The sequence below is a fragment of the Aulostomus chinensis genome, chromosome 1 (genome assembly GCF_037954235.1).
Source record: "Aulostomus chinensis isolate RoL2024-O1b breed Wild chromosome 1, RoL_Achi_v1.0, whole genome shotgun sequence".
NCBI lineage: Eukaryota > Metazoa > Chordata > Actinopteri > Syngnathiformes > Aulostomidae > Aulostomus > Aulostomus chinensis.
The window spans coordinates 16569828-16586155 of NC_141320.1; the positions used below are offsets into that span (position 1 = coordinate 16569828).

Here is a 16328-nt window from a genome sequence, read left to right on the forward strand (position 1 = left end):
TCATGTTGATGAGGTCATCCAGCCTGATGATCTCTAGGTTCTCCTTTGAGTGGTTCCCTCTGGGAGAGTTCTCTCTCTGTAACTTGTGTGTGTTTGCTCGTATCCTGTTTCTCCTTGACAGCACTTTAGTGTTTTTACCACTGGTGTCTCATGTTGATGAGGTCATCCAGCCTGATGATCTCTAGGTTCTCCTTTGAGTGGTTCCCTCTGGGAGAGTTCTCTCTCTGTAACTTGTGTGTGTGTTTGCTCGTATCCTGTTTCTCCTTGACAGCACTTTAGTGTTTTTACCACTGGTGTCTCATCTGTGGTTCACCTTTTATTTGACTTCTTTGTCAAAGATGAAGGTGTTTGTGGTCATTCATCAATCATGTGATGGCTCATGTGACTGTGAGTCTGATGGAGAGCTTGTAGCGTCTCTCACTCTGATCACTTCAGGCTATTGAAGCTACTCAGATGTAGCCTGACTAGCTCAGTCGGTAGAGCATGAGACTCTTAATCTCAGGGCCGAGGGTTCAAGCCCCACGTTGGGCGTTCATCTTGAACATCCATGCTTGTCCTCTCACTTTCTGCAGCTGTGATTGGGAATTGAAAGAAAAATCACTGAATGAACAACACAAACACAGACTGTGTCTGAAGTTCCACACCTGCACCCGACTCAGAATGAAAAACCAGTGTGGACTCAATTGTATGTCAATACTGATTCTGGAGAAATTTCTTTGTGTGTATTGATGGACGCGAGCCAAGCAGAAATTCCCCACAATGCAATAGGGCGGCGTTTGGTCAGTGTTGAGCAGGCGTCAGTCTGACAATGATGTCATATTATTGTGTCATCACCTGACCAGACCCAAAAGTAGGCTCAGGTATCAGTTTCTTCTCAATGCTAATGTCTGCTAGCTTAGTCTGCTACTTTGATGGCTCTGCCTGCTCTAAGGTCCAGACCCCTGGATGTGGTGGTTCCTACCTGAACGTAGATTCTGTCAGCTCATGTTGTTAAATCAACTCACCAGGAACACCAGTAGATTTCAATGGACTGACAATGAGTCTCATTGAATGGGTGTCTCGTCCAATGAGAAACAATCAGTCTCAGGTTGAAGCTCATCAATGAGGTCTTGTGGATCAGTGGCTTGCATGAATGAATGAGTTGGAAGACTTCTTGGAAATTAAAGAGGATTTAATACAATTAAGAAAACCCTTAAGACAGAGTGATAATTCCAGCAGAGTAATTAAGGCCCATATTGAGTAGCAGGTATGAATTAGCCTGGATTTATCTGAGCTTCAAGTAGACGTCAAAGAGGCAGGTGGAAAGGTGTGTAGGATGAACGATGGTGACCTCCAACCAAATGAAGAGGACTGAGTGGAGGCTGACCAGCTCTACGGAGTCAGGCGGAGTTTGGCAGCGAGACAGGAGTCCAGGCCTGAATCGGTGAAAACCAACGTAACCGGCTCACGTTCTCAGCTGGATTCTCCCATCGATGTACGACGCCTCTCCAACGAACTGGTGGGAGGACGGCCTCCAAAGCCTCCACCTCGTCGACCGTGGCTCCCGCTGAGATTCGCTCGATGAAGAAGGGAAGCGCGTTGATTGGCTACCCTCTGGTCTCAGGCTGCTGGCTGCCTGGACTAAGCTGCTCTTCTCCAACACAAAGGTGGCTTCTCTCTCTTCAAGGCTCACAGGAGGTCAAGAGTGTAGCGACCGTGAGCCGAGATCGATGATGAATTACAAAAATAGAAAATCAAAAAATAAATTAGAGGAATAGAAAAGAAAAGGGGGGGGGGCGGACCAGCTGCTCTAGGAGCTCACACACAAAGGGCAGAAACAAGAAGCACTGAAGAGAGCGCCAGCAGTGGATGGTGCCACCACTGTTACAGTAAACTGGTCCGCCTCAGAGCAGTGACCTTTGACCTGTGAGGGGTTGTTGGCCAATCAGCACACTTTGCTGTCTTCAGTCCTTCTCAGATATCAACAAATGAAGCTGGTTGAACAGACAGCAATCATCATCACTCAGAGACATCACCTGGAGAGGAAGACTGCTCCGAGTTCTGACAATGACAGTGAAGAGACAAGGAGAGCTGGACAACCACAGACAGTGAAACATTCGGAACATCATGTTGATACACGTGTGTGTGTGTGTGTGTGTGTGTGTGTGTGTGTGTGTGTGTGTGTGTGTGTGTCAGAATCGGAATCAGAATCTTTTATTTTCGTTGTTGGGGGGGGGGGGTACACTGACAATAGTTAGAGCGCTCTTCCAGAGCCACCGTGCACCACAGAATGCAGATACAAAGAAAAGATAGAAAAGATAAAAGCAAGATAAAAGACACTGTTAGAACAGAAAGATCCATCAACCCACCAACCAGAGGTGTGTCTGGTACAGATGTGGAATTATTGGCTCACACAATGTTGAGGCAACTGGAAGAAGACAAACAAAAAAGGCTGGTGTGATCCAGACCTTCATCAAAAATGGTCCTGGAGAACTGTTCAATGTGTCAGGACTTCTGTCCATTGTCTTCTGCTTATCCTGTTCAGGGTCATGAGGGGGTGGAGCCTATCCCAGCAGCTTTTGGGCGACAGGCCGTGTTCACCCTGGACAGGTCACCAGTCCATCACAGGGCCAACACATCCACAGACAAACATTCCAAGCCAGACTCAGGAGGATCTCTCCACCCTACAGACTGTAAAGGAACCATCAAAGATGGCAGTTGGAGTTCTGTGGATCTGTGCTGGATTCCTCGTGCTCACGGACCAGAAGTCTGTCTGAAATACTGCACTGATTGATGATCTTTTCATGAATCTGGAAAAGCTTCTAAAATGAAAGGAAAACAATCCTATCTTCTTCATGCCTCAAGCCAAATCAAACCAAGAGTTCTTTTATCATATTTTTTTTAACCGGACGTCTGCTTTGACTGGTTGGTTGTTGAAAGAGAGCAGGACAGGACAGACAGCAGAAGACAAATATAGAGAAGGAAAGACAAAAGACAGAGAGAAAGGAGGGAGAGAATGACAAAAAGATGGGAACAAGATGAGGGTGAAAGACAAGCAGAGAGAAAGACAGAGGGACAGGGGGATGGAAGACAGACACACAACCAACAACAGCAGCAGCAATAATAGTAAACTAGCTGCCAATGATAACGTCTCCTGGTCGCTGAAGCAATCAACTTCATAATAGGAGGATTGAAGAGCCAGGAAATAAAATATTAGCACAATACTGATGTGAATGTTCGTGCAATACTGAGAACACTGATATGTAGACGACTAGTAGGGGCGGCACGGTGGTGCAAGAAGACAAACAAAAAAGGCTGGTGTGATCCAGACATCCATCAAAAATGGTCCTGGAGAACTGTTCAATGTGTCAGGACTTCAGAAGCTCCAATCCTCTCTAAGGTCCAGTGAGAGTGGAAGAGATTATAAATGAGAGAAGCAGGGCCCTCACTCAGAACTGAACCAGCTCAGTTGGGAGAGCCTTACACTGAAGATCTAAAGGTCCCTGGTCCGATCCCAGGTTTCAGCAGAGGAGCAGCATTGACTTTACTTTCCAGTGGAGGAACTGCAGACATGAAGGAAACTAACATCTTGTCCTGTGCATTCTTGTGACATTCAGGACATTTTTGGAGCCTCTTGTTGGATTTTGCCACAGAGAATCAGAGCCAATCAAAAGCATGGTGGACTTCAACATGGAGGACTGAACAAGTCAAGAAAGCATCAGTTTGACCTTCACAGGTGTTTCTGTTCCTGTCTCAATGCTGTAGAAAGAGCCTGAGGAGCTCAGACGGTAGAGCATCAGACTTTTAATGTGAGGGTCCAGGGTTCAAGTCCCTGTTCAGGTGCTGTGGAGGTTCCAGTGTTTGACAACATGGTACTGGATGAAGTTCAGTGTTGAACAAACTGTCATCATCAAAAGTAGAAGTGTTCTTGTCTTGCCACTGTGAGACAGTTGCTAGAAAACTGACCAACAATAATTTCATGTGGCATGCAATTAACAAAAGACCTACATTGATGGTCGAGGGGGGGGCTGGAGCCTATCCCAGCATCTACAGGCCAGATGCGGGGTTCACCCTGGACAGGTCACAAGTCCATCACAGGGTCAGCATACAGAGACGAACAACCATTCACACTCACATTCATACCTACGGTCAATTTAGAGTGTCCAATCAGCCTCGTCCCCAATTACATGTCTTTGGACAGTGGGAAGGAGCCGGAGTACCAGAGAGAACCCACGCATTCATGGGGAGAACATACAGGCTCTACACAGAAAGATTCCCCACCCGAGCCTGGACTCAAACCAGAACCTTCTTGCTGTGAGGCCACAGTGCTCACCACTGCACCATCATGCTGCCAAGCTCTCTTCTACTTTCCTCAATTGTGTTTCTTTCATGTCCTCCTGAGATCAAAGACAGAATTCTAGCTACTGTCAAAGCCCTGATGACATCATCAGGAATTCTGACTTTGATCTGGAGACTCTTGCTTTAATCTGAATTTGATCTGACTAATGTTTTAGTTTAGGTTGCATGATACCGACCACCTCATTTCTCCTGATGGACTGGTGACCTGTCCAGGGTGAACCCTGCCTCTTGAACAACGTCACCTGGGATCGCCCCCCCCCCATGACCCCATACCCCCTTCCCTCATGTGACTCTTTCATGCGGGCCTCTCAAAACAAAAACATGGCCGCCGCTCCTGTCATTTTCGGAGGAAAGTGCCTTCTTCCAAGATAGTTTTGATTTAATAAAGCATTCTGATGACATTTCTAGAGAGAAATATGCATTTTGTTTTCATAATCTTTGCTCAGTTCTTGTGTTTAATCTTTGGTTTGTTCGTTATTACGATGAATCTTTCACCTCTCGGAAGAGAGTCGTTACAGTGTCACATTTCTACTGTTGCTATGTTGGTTGCTAAGGACGCCATTACGGACGAGCGTCATTTCAAGATAGGTTTGATTTTTAAAAAGCATTTTAAGGACATTTCTGGCGAGAAATATCAATTTTATTTCCATAATATTCGCTGTTCAATAAAGAATAATATGAAATGGATTTTAGTGCCCCAGGAATTACAAACATCTGCTTCCGTGGAAGTCGGCCCCCGTTCTTCTGTGAGAAAATCCGGTAGTTGTCGCTCACTCCGAGGAAAAAAAACAAATATTTTTAATACTTTATCTTTTGATTAAGAAGACAATCTACAAATTCATTTAATTTCTGGATGTTTATTCTACCTACGAAGTCCATTTGTCACCATTATAGATCGACCAATCAGCATTAAGAATATAAACAATGACTCAAACTAATGGCGGTCTGCTGACGTCACATCCGTCACAGAGGCTCACTCCTGCACTCAGAGGTGGCCTTTTAGTTCCATCACTTCACGCTGTATTTACAGATTTATGATTGAGGGGAACAAACCACTCTGATGTCTGGGTTCATCAAGGATATCATTAAAGAAATCCTAACTATCTGGCCAGTTAAATTGATCCTAACTGTTCTTCAGATGTTGTGCTGGTAATGTCATGTAGTTTCTTTTCAAATGTAACTTTGTTGTTATGATGTGTGTATTTTTACTGCTCCAACAAAGCTGTTCCTCTTCTGGGGAAATCAATCATTCAGGCAATCAATAACTGAGTGTCTCTGATGCTGTACTGTAGTATTGCAGTACAACAACACTCTGATCCTTCCTTTTCAAATGTTTTTATTGTGTTTCTCTTATCAGGTGTTCACAATGATGACAATAAAAATCAATAATTGATATTCAGCTTTGTTTCAACAATAATAACTGATCAGAAATGAGGCCTGATGGCTGCAATAGCAGCTTTGTGCTGTTCAGTGACTCCTGCTATAAAAAGGAGTCAAGGCGGTCTTAAAGATGTGAAAATGTTCCAAAGATCCTTCTTCATGTTGGTCCTGAACAAGATTGGTGTCAGGCCTTTTTTCAAAGGAGCTCCAAAAGGCTCACTTAACCCTTTGAGGCCTGGCTGAGACACGAGGCCTGTTGACCTTTGACCCTGTTGCTCTTTTGCTCTCATTGGCCTCTCCAGTGGATACAGACCTGAAACTTTATGAAATCCTAATCTGGTGGAATAATTCTAGAACCCCCTCCCAAACAGGAAGTGGCTTCAGGAAGGAGGTGGGGCTTCAAAGTTTTAAATATTGGTTTCTGGCAGAGGTGTGAGCTCCTCCCAGAAAGCTCATCTCATTTGGAGCAACTTTGACCAGTTATGATGCTTCATTTAAAGACTTTACTGGACTTTGCCACGCCCTTTACGGACAGCAGAAAGGACTTAGGGGGGTCAAACCAGCACAGATGTGATCCTTCGAGAACAGAACAACACACTCAAATTTAAACTTCCTAGGTTCAAAGAGAAAAAACTATCCCCTTGTGAAACTGGGAAAAATCAGGGTCTGGGACTTCTGCACTCCGAGAGCCTTTTGGAGCAGAATTGAGGATCAAATCTGGGTTCTGGTGTTTCTGCTTGGGCTACATCCACCAAACTTTACACACATAGTGTGATGCCCCAGAGTAGCATGTGCTGGGAATTTCAGCCATCTAGGTGCTCAGGGGCCCAAGCACGGTCCGGGGGCATCCACTAACCCTAAGGGGCTCCTCAAAGTCTGGCCCCTCTTCCCTGGTTTCATTTGAGCTGAAGCTACCAAAAGTCACACCAATGATTGATGTCAGTGAGAGGACTGATTCTGACATTTTCAACCATCCAGAACTTACAGAGCTGAAACACAAGACCCCAAAGCCCCTTCCATGTTTGTTGCCAGAGATATCGTAGTCATGACAGTGCCCCTCCTTTATGAAGAAAAACAAAACAACTACTGCTTTGGGGCTTGTGTTTAGGGTTATTATATTATATTATTATATTATATTATGTGTGTAAAGTTTGGTGGATGTAGCCGGATGGGCCGGTGTGAGCAGGCATTTCAAAATATATATTTCTGGTAAAAACGCAGAAACAGCGGTTAGTTTGTTTTTGTGTTAAAATGAGAAACAGACCCATCCAGTTGTAGTGCCACCACTCAGCGGCCGCCTTGCAGTCAGAAGCCATGAAGAATGTTGCCCAGTAAGAGGAAGGAGAAAGGAGGAGCCGAAAAAGAGAGACTCCCGAGAAGAAAAGCAGCCGAATTTCCAAAACTCGACGCGTTCTTCCAGGGCTGGACTGGGAAGAAGAGACGTCAGGTGTTGGAACGTGTAGTGGAAGAAGAAGGTCTCTGTGAGTAGTGAAAGAGTATCACTCTTTTAACATGGTTACTGTCTTCCATGTAGAATACTGCACTTTATTTTAATTTTTGAAACTTCAAAATGTGCGCATACATCCTCTGGTATGGCGTGTGCTTACACATATCGTGTAAATAACCATGGAGGGCTGCCAGGGATGAAAAATGCCAGGGCCATTTTTTGGTCCCAGTCCAGCCCTGCTTCTTAACCTGCTCACGGTGTCCTGTCAGCTGTCTTCCCTCAAGGAGGTGGCCAGTCTTGCTCTGGAGCAGTTTCAAAAATAGGCCTCAGCACACTGCCTCTGTGCCATGCCTCTCTCATGCTCCTCTACTCTTTGGTGCACATGCCTCCAGTCTGTCAGGCCTCTAATGAAGACACTTGGATCACTGGGCTTGCTAAAAGCAGGGCAAACAAAACAAAACAAAGCATGACGTTGACCACAATAAGTCAGCCATTTCCACGTCGTGCCGTCCGTTCTAACGAAGAGCCTCTGGACGACAGGGTTCATGGAATCTTGTTGAGGATGAAACTTTAAAAAATCAGTCCTCTGTGTGGAAGAAGGGCGACTAAAATAGTCTCCAACTGACTGATCTGACTCCTCCACTTCCATTGCAACAGCATGGCTTGACTAAGAGAAAGAGAGAGAGCTGAGAGATTTCATTGGACGAGCCCAATGTCCTTCAAGAAAATCAACCAATGGGCCGCGTTTCGCGTCTCCGATACCGTTACGGTCGATTAAAAACTATACACTTTTGAAAAAAAAAATATGACAGTTATGGGCCGGCCCAAAGATGTGCATCGGCCAGGTGGCCAGTCCAGCCCTGGGTTCACCCTTGATGGGTCACCAGTCCATCCCAGGACCAACACACACAGACAGACAACCATTCACACTCACAGTCGTTTAGAGTGTCCAGGTAACCACTACCCTCTTGATGTCTTTGGACTGTGGGAGGAAGCTGGAGTACCAGAGAGAACCCACACAGAGACAGGGAGAACCTGCAGGAGGGGTGGAGGTCGATGAGTCCTGGAGACGTTCAATAATGTCCACAACTTTGGCACCAGGAAGACAGCAGGTGATGGCACCTGGGAGTTCAACAGACCTGATGATTGAACCACCAATCACAAGGATTTCAGCCTCCATTGGAAACAGAGAGTTTAGATGAGAGAGAACCTGCTGTCAGCCTCACCAGTCAGGGCAGTGGCAGAGGCAGCAGAGTTGAATGAAGCAGGACCACCTGGCAGGTCTCAGCTGGAGGTGATGACATCACTGGCCTCAGTCCTCACCAGTGCTCTGCCTAGCAACAGGGACGATGGGGAGAAACCAGTAGAAGCACTCTGAGAGTTGGAGACAGCAGGAGAGAGACCACGACAGAGTCACCCATGGGAAACTGTTGGATCCACTCAGGACAGGCTGGACAGACACAGATCAAAGTCAGAATTGATGATGATGTCATCAGGGCTTTGATAGTGTCTTTATTTGTACCTAGAATTCTGTCTTTGATCTCAGGAGGACATGAAAGAAACCCAATTGAGGAAAGTAGAGGAGAACATTCAGCTTCATTAGAAACACTTGAACTGTTGACCAGTAGAATTTGTTTGAAACAGTTTACAACACTGAGTGACAGGATTGAAGAGGGAAGAGTTTTGTATTTTCAGTTTAATTCTAACTTTAAACTGGGCATGAACATTTTTAGTCGTTCATATTCTAACATACAGAGGAAGTCATGACATTCCCTTTTTTTTAACCTGTCCTGTTCAGGAAATGGAAATGGAAATTTAGCTGCTATGTTGAATCAGAAAAACCTTTTGAAGTCTACTTTTGCTTCAGTCAGAAAGTGGACTGTTGTTTACTCTCACAATGGTTGGTGATTGTGGAGGAAGACAAAATCCTTATGAACCTCTTTTTAACAGACACACATTTCTAAAGATGCAGGTTCATTTTATTTTTCTTCTTCTAGCAGAGGATGGTTTCGATCCATCGACCTCTGGGTTCTGGGCCCAGCACGCTTCCTCTGCACCACTCTGCTCTACCACTGATGGTGCCAGGAGGCCAAAAAACACAAAACACCAATTCAATCCAGGACCTTGGATCCTAAACTGAAACTCCATCACACGGTGGCTCTGCTGGGGCTCCCACAGGTGAGTGAGGCTGAGCTCCAGTCTGCTCTGAGGAGGCAGCAGACATCTGCACCACTCAGAGGTTTGGTTGGTGGCTTTGACAAAATCCCTACAAACTAAAATCCTGTTGAATCAGGAAGTTCTAGTTGAACTCTCATCCACGTCACATGACCAAGAAAACCTCCTCTTTCATTCAGACCAGAACAGACAAACATAGAAACATTGTTTCAGCTTCTGATCAAACAATAACAAGTTCTTGATTGTTTGTCATGTTCTATTAATCAGACTGATGTTCTCTGGATGTTCTAGGAGGGGGGTCTGTTTCTGATGAAGCCTGTTTGGTCTGGGGGGGTTAAGATGGTGGGGCTGTTTCAGTTCTAGTGCTGAAGGCTTTCACCATGACAGTCAGACTCTCCTCTGTCCTTCATGGTCCCTCAAATGTGCAGCGTGGACCTCACAAACTGAATTTAGCCTGAAAACTCTTCATGAAAAGCAGGTGACTCAGAGTCTCTGTGGCGCAATCGGTCAGCGCGCTCGGCTGTTAACAGAGAGGCTGGTGGTTCAAGCCCACCCAGGGACGATGAACAGGCTCTACTGGTGCTTAGGAGTCGCTGTGTTAATGATCTGAATGTGGATGGACAGACTGACCCTCCACAGCAGACTCATGTGACAGATCTCTGGATGAGAAGTGTTAAATTTAGTCGTCGTGTGTCATGCAGTGTTGAGGAGGCCTGCTGGCTGTGGGTAAAGTGGGGGCTCAGAGTTTGTGGAGTCAGCTCTGGAGTGAAGGGGGTCACTGTTTGGTTCTCAGATGCTCCAGCTCAGGTTAGCGAGGTGGTGGAGAAATGAGTGAGAGCTCTGCCAGCTGGAGCCTCTTGGGTCCCGGGAGGCTTCACTCCTGGAGGTGGAAATGATGAGGAGTTTTAAAATCTGCTCCTCTTTCACGCTGACTTGTTTTCTAGGGTTCCCTCTTTTATTCTCCTGGAGATCAAGAGGATCCTGCCATGTTTGTCCAGGAGACCCACAGCACAACAGTCAGTGAATGGGGATGCAGGCAGGCTTTTAATGGGGGTCATTTGAAGTCCCAAGTCCAGTTGGAGCAGAGGCTGGAGTTTGATTCTCCAGGAGTTTTTGTTGTTGTTTTTTTCACCAGTTTCTTTTGGTTTGGAGGAAATCATTCCAGGTGTTTGAAAGAAGGTGAGAGCAACTTTGGAAAATGTTCAACTGGTGTTTTTAAATGTCTTTGCACCAACAAATGGTGGACAGGACAGCTTTTGAGACATTTTAATGCCACCGTTCAACAGTGAATCTGCTGGTTTCCTGTTTTTAGGAGCTGATGGGAGCTGCACAGAGAAGCTCTTTGAGACAGGAACCATTCAGAGCTCCACCCTGCTTCTTCCAGCAGGATCCACAGATCCACCAACACACCAGCTGTTTGATGAGTGGAGGCTTTTGACCAGGATTCCAAGACAGCACAGCTGGACTCACTCAGCAGCTAACTTGTTAGCACCGACTAGACAGGAGCGCTTCTATGGTTTTACTCAGTGGTTCAATGTTTTTAAGAGATGTCCCATTCAGCCTGTGGGTTTGAGTGATCACTCTTCAGTCTCCTGTTCTGTTTTATTAAAATTTTCATTTAAAAGCTCCTGAGAGAGAGAGGGGGGGGGAGATAGAGGGAGGGGGGGAGACAGAGAGAGAGAGAGGGAGAGGGGGGGTAGACGGAGAGAGGGGGGAGACAGAGAGAGAGGGAGACAGGGGGGAGACAGGGAGAGAGGGCGGGAGGGAGGGAGAGAGAGGGGGGAGGGAGAGAGAGGATCAAACTGATCTCAAACTTGACTTCAAAATTCTCTGATTATAATCATTTTTACTCCTTGATAGATTCATCACTGCAGTGTCATAGAGGGTCCATTACTATTGCAGTATATTAAAGAATATAAGAACGAGGTTACCATTCATGTAAATATAATATTTCATGTATTGCAGTATATTTTCAAAGATATGACACTTTAATTTTTTTAATAAGAGAGACTTTAATGTGAGACTTTAATGTCTGTCTTTGATCTCTAAACTCTGACTCTGATGTCATTGGTGGTGACTGAACTCTACCCCCTGACAGACTGAAGGCTCCTATTGGTGATGTCATCATAAATACATGAAGGTCTTTTTTCAATGGTATAACATTAAAGCTCATCTTAGTAAAACAATCAAGTTACCTGAACTAAATTCTTGAAAAAATGACTGTCACTGACTTAAATGAATCAAATCTACTTCAAAGTTCCTTCTGTTGTCATAAGTCAGCCATTTTAAGTGTACTTGTAGTTCCAGAACATTCCAAGAGGAGATGATATGAATCATTTTGTTAGATGAACTCAGTTCCTCTGCTTTGATGTTGGTGGACCGAGGGGAGTTTGCCTGAACCTGCTTGGACCTGCTGGCTCCTGCTCAGTCCCTCACTCAGCCTCACTCAGCCTCAGCAGCACCGCTCCACTGAGGCCTGATTCAGGTTCCTAGCAACCAAATAGGAGGAGAGCTGAACCTTCTTGCTGGGAGGCCACAGTGCTGACCACTGCACCATTGTGTCCCCTGAAAATGCCACCACCTTGTTTGGATTTTCTGTAACAGCAAGGACACATGAACACAGCCGCTTCTTCACAGGGCTGGTGGTGCAATGGATAACGAGTCTGACTACGGATCAGAAGATTCTAGGTTCAACTCCTGGCCAGCTCGCTTTGAACTTTATACTGAGAAGATGAAGTGAGAACCACTGATCAGAGTCACTGAAGTCCTCCCAGGTTTCCTCCTTGTCTGCTGGAAACATGAACACATGAATGATCCTGCTACCTCTCATGTTCAGCTGCACTTGACAGTGACAGCAGGAGAACAAAAATCCCAGTGTGTCATCAACATTTCCTGTCAATCAATGATAGAAGCTGTTGAATTTCAAAATGAGAAAAAATGAACACCAGAGCACTGGAGAGGAGCACAACACTTCTTTGCTTCCTGGCCACTCTCATGTCTGTCTGTCCATCTGGAGTTGGGGGGAGGAGCTTCACATGTTTTTTCTTTTTTTAAAAAGGGAATGTCATGACTTCCTCTGTATGTTAGAATATGAACTACTAAAAATGTTCATCCACAGTTTAAAGTTAGAATTCAATTTAAAGTAGAAAACTCTTCCCTCTTCAATCCTGTCACTCAGTGTTGTAAACTGTTTCTAACAAATTCTACTGTTCAACAGTTCAAGTGTTTCTAATGAAGCTGAATGTTCTCCTCTACTTTCCTCAATTGTGTTTCTTTCATGTCCTCCTGAGATCAAAGACAGAATTCTAGCTACTGTCAAAGCCCTGATGACATCATCAGGAATTCTGACCTGTCCAGGGTGAACCCTGCCTCTTGGAAACATGGTCAAGTTCTTCTGACTTCTCCAGGAGCGTCCTGCTCACATTGGTCTGTCTTCATTTTGACTCCTCCCACTGCCACAATGACCAGCCTTTATACTCGTGGTGACTGGGGCCCTGGTTGCTGCAGGCCTCAACACCAGCCTGTGGTTGTGAGCAGGGCAGAACAGAACTGACAGTATCTCCCATGCAGGACCTGGGTCAGCACCTGGTGCCAGCTGGGGCACCGCTTGAACCTGGACCCCTGGAAGATCTTCTCCAGGAACTCGCCTTTTTCAATCGAAACAGCGTGAAACTTCAAGTAAAGAATTAAAATTATTTAATTCACAATGAAGCCTCTGTCAAAAAACAAAGGAACAACTGACCACCTCCCCATGACTTCACACTGATCACCAGGAGGTAACCTGGTAGTCAGAGCAGCAATGCTCAGGTCTGTGGACTCAGAGGAGGGTTCTTCTTTTGGTCACAGGTTTGAAGACCTCAGTGGAAGAGAGAGGAGAGGCTGTGAGAGACCTGCCACACCTCTCCAGTGATCTGGGACATGATGGCAGTGGTGGGATTTGAACCCACGCCTCCTCAGAGACTGGAGCTTAAATCCAGCGCCTTAGACCGCTCGGCCACACTACCTCACTGTGCTACTCTCTGAGTTGGTCTGCTAAAGGCATGTTGAAGAGGAAGTAACATAATGATATCAAACTGATTCTGAAGGGGGACTCCTTCCCTCCCACGGTCACAGGAAGTGACGACAGCGCTGCTAGAGGCAGGAAAGAAATGGTAAAAAGACTCAGTTTGTACAGAGCCTTTCTACCTCAGCAGCACTCAAGGAGCTGAACAATGTCCTCTCATTCACACACACTCACACACTGATGCTGAAGGCTGCCATGCAAGGAGCCAACCTACTCATCAGAAGTATTTAGGGGTTCAGTCTCTCACTCAAGGACACTTTGACATGGTCACTGGAGAAAGTGAGGATCAAACCAGCCACCCTTTGGTTGCCAGACGGCCACGCTACTCCTGAGTCATGTGACCTGGATAAGATGGTGAACTACAGCTGATTGCCATGCTAGCAAACCCCCTTTTGTTTGGTTTGGTTGTTGTTTAGTGACTGTGGATGAATACACAGGAGAAGTTGAGCATAAATTTGTGTTCCCTGTTCACTTGAATATCTGCAGGAGTGTGAGGTGGAAATACTACTTGGAGGAGAATGAGAGTTCAGTCTCAGCGCTATGACCTGTGCTGACACTAAAACATGTCAGCCACAGAACAAAGATGGCAGTCCTCTGGGAGAGCAGGTACACCACACATACATGAAGAAACCCTACAGGAAACAAATATGTTGCCAGAGACTTTTACTCTGTTTTTGTTGTTTACCCAAGTACAGGATTGGAGGGAGACTGATGGTCGCTGTTTGGGTTTTTGGAAAACAAGGAGGCTGTGGGTTCAAGCTGGATTCTCAGAGACTATTTCCCCAACCTCTACATTGGAATCTACACTGTCATCCAGTCACGTGACTGAAGTCATCCAGTCACGTGACAGAAGTCATCCAGTCACGTGACTGAAGTCATCCAGTCACGTGACTGAAGTCATCCAGTCACGTGACTGAAGTCATCCAGTCACGTGACTGAAGTCATCCAGTCACATGACTGAAGTCATCCTGTCATGTCAGTGATGTCACTTGGCAGGACTCTCATTGCCGTCTCATTCCAGAAAAGAATCCAGACTCCACCTGTGGCTCCATGATAACTGAGGGACCACTGGTTGGAGGCTGGACGATGATGTTTGGACTGGAAGGAAACTCCTTGTCCAAATTCCATTGTGTTCAAGTTTAAAGTACCACAATCAGAAGTAGCTGAATCTGACAGGTGGAGGTTTGGAACTACAAGATGGTGATGTTTTCTTGACTTGATGCTCTGACTGTCAGGGTGGATGTCAGCTTCTTCTGCTGCTGCATCTGAGTGGCTATGATTGGAGCTTTTACCCTCCAAGGTTGTTTGGTTCCAGGGGACATTTTAAAATTCCAGTCCCCAACCTGGGCTGTTCTGAAACTCTTCTCCTGAATCACTCCTGAGCTGCAGCAAGAACAAATACCAGTGCCAACCAGATCAACTTCATGGCTGCTAACAGCCTCAGACACTTGATTTCCATCAATCTGGAGCCAAGAAGGCCCTCACCTGTGGTTCTCCTCCAGGAGGGTCCAGGTTCTGCCATTGGGGCTCCTGGTGCCACTGCCAGAGAGCCTCAGCTGCACACTGCAACATTTCAACAGGAGATTGACATTCCTTCAAATGTCCTGACATCTGATTCCAATGGTTCTGTTCCATATTTATATTTTAAAATGAATCACACAGTGAAAGCTGCCTCAGCAGGTTTAAGAGAGAGAACAAGCTAAGAGATCTGAAACCAGTAAAATATGCTTTTCTGTGTGCAAACTAGTGAGGGGCATGGAAGGATGTTTTACCACCAATACAGAACCCAGACTTTAGTCATGTGATGAGATGGCGACTCTGATTATGAAGTTAATGGACAAAATGTGACTTGAAAGAAAACACATTTCTTCAGCAGACTTTGATCCAACATTGAAGTTAGAGTTTGGTGGCTGCTCCATGTTGGAGGAAACCAGGCGATGTTGGACCGTCACAGGGAAGCTCCTTTGCCTCCTCTGCTGCCAGTTCAACCACTCACTCCCATCAGTGGAGAGCAGCTTCAACTGGGTTTGGAATTTACCATTGTGGATGCATAGGAATGTGGAGAAAATGTCCTTTGTCAGAAGTGGGATTCGAACCCACACCTCCAGGAGAGACTGCGACCTGAACGCAGCGCCTTAGACCGCTCGGCCATCCTGACAGACACTGAAAGTTGCAGACTTCAATATCAAATGAATTCATTCACTGACAAAGTAGAATTTTTTTCCACAGGAGCTACTGGCTCCTTAGTTGTTACATTTATTGTTAACATTAAACACACAGTCTGAGTTCATGGCAGTAAGAAATGAACCAGAACATTTGAACCACGTAACATCTCTTGATCAGTTTGTTACATGGGACACATTCCAGACAGGAAGGTCCTTCTGAGACTTGAACTCTGATCACTGGATCCAGAGTCCAGAGGGCTCACCCTTCCACCATGGAACCAAACACAAGGAGGAGGTTCCTCTAAATACCACTTGACATCACCTGCAATACAAACTGTTGATATTTGGAGGTTCATCTTGCTGTTGTTCCAGACTACATTGGCAAAAGGATCATGAACCACAAGGAAATCATGGAACTCCAGATTTATTCAGGACTTTCTAACTCCATTGTATGACCTGGGAGCAAAGACTGGCCAGGCCTTCCTTAATTTATCAGTTAATTACTGCTTCAACAAACATGCCACTTAATTAAGTTACCAGAATTTCTCTCATTGAAAAACCCACCAGCCTGATTTCTTGACATGACATGAAAAATTCTCCAAGAACCCACAGTTGGGTGGAAAGATACCAGGTTAACCAGGAGGAGTCCTGTTCCTGAACCATGGATGGAACAAAGTCCACTGGAAAACTCAGCAGTTCCTGAGTGCCAGATCCATCCGGGAGCTTGGGTCTCCCCTTGACTGTGGTGATCCATGAGATC

General features: G+C 45.7%; 3 non-coding genes across 3 annotated transcripts; 1 reads left to right on the forward strand and 2 right to left on the reverse strand.

The window, feature by feature from the left end:
* Window positions 1-458: 458 nt before the first annotated feature.
* On the forward strand, window positions 459-531 carry trnak-cuu (transfer RNA lysine (anticodon CUU)). The gene has a single exon. It is a non-coding gene; the product is annotated as a tRNA-Lys (tRNA).
* A 12731-nt stretch (window positions 532-13262) lies between these two features.
* trnal-uaa (transfer RNA leucine (anticodon UAA)) lies at window positions 13263-13344 on the reverse strand. Its single transcript has one exon. It is a non-coding gene; the product is annotated as a tRNA-Leu (tRNA).
* Window positions 13345-15478: 2134 nt separating this feature from the next.
* trnal-cag (transfer RNA leucine (anticodon CAG)) lies at window positions 15479-15561 on the reverse strand. Its single transcript has one exon. It is a non-coding gene; the product is annotated as a tRNA-Leu (tRNA).
* Window positions 15562-16328: the final 767 nt, after the last annotated feature.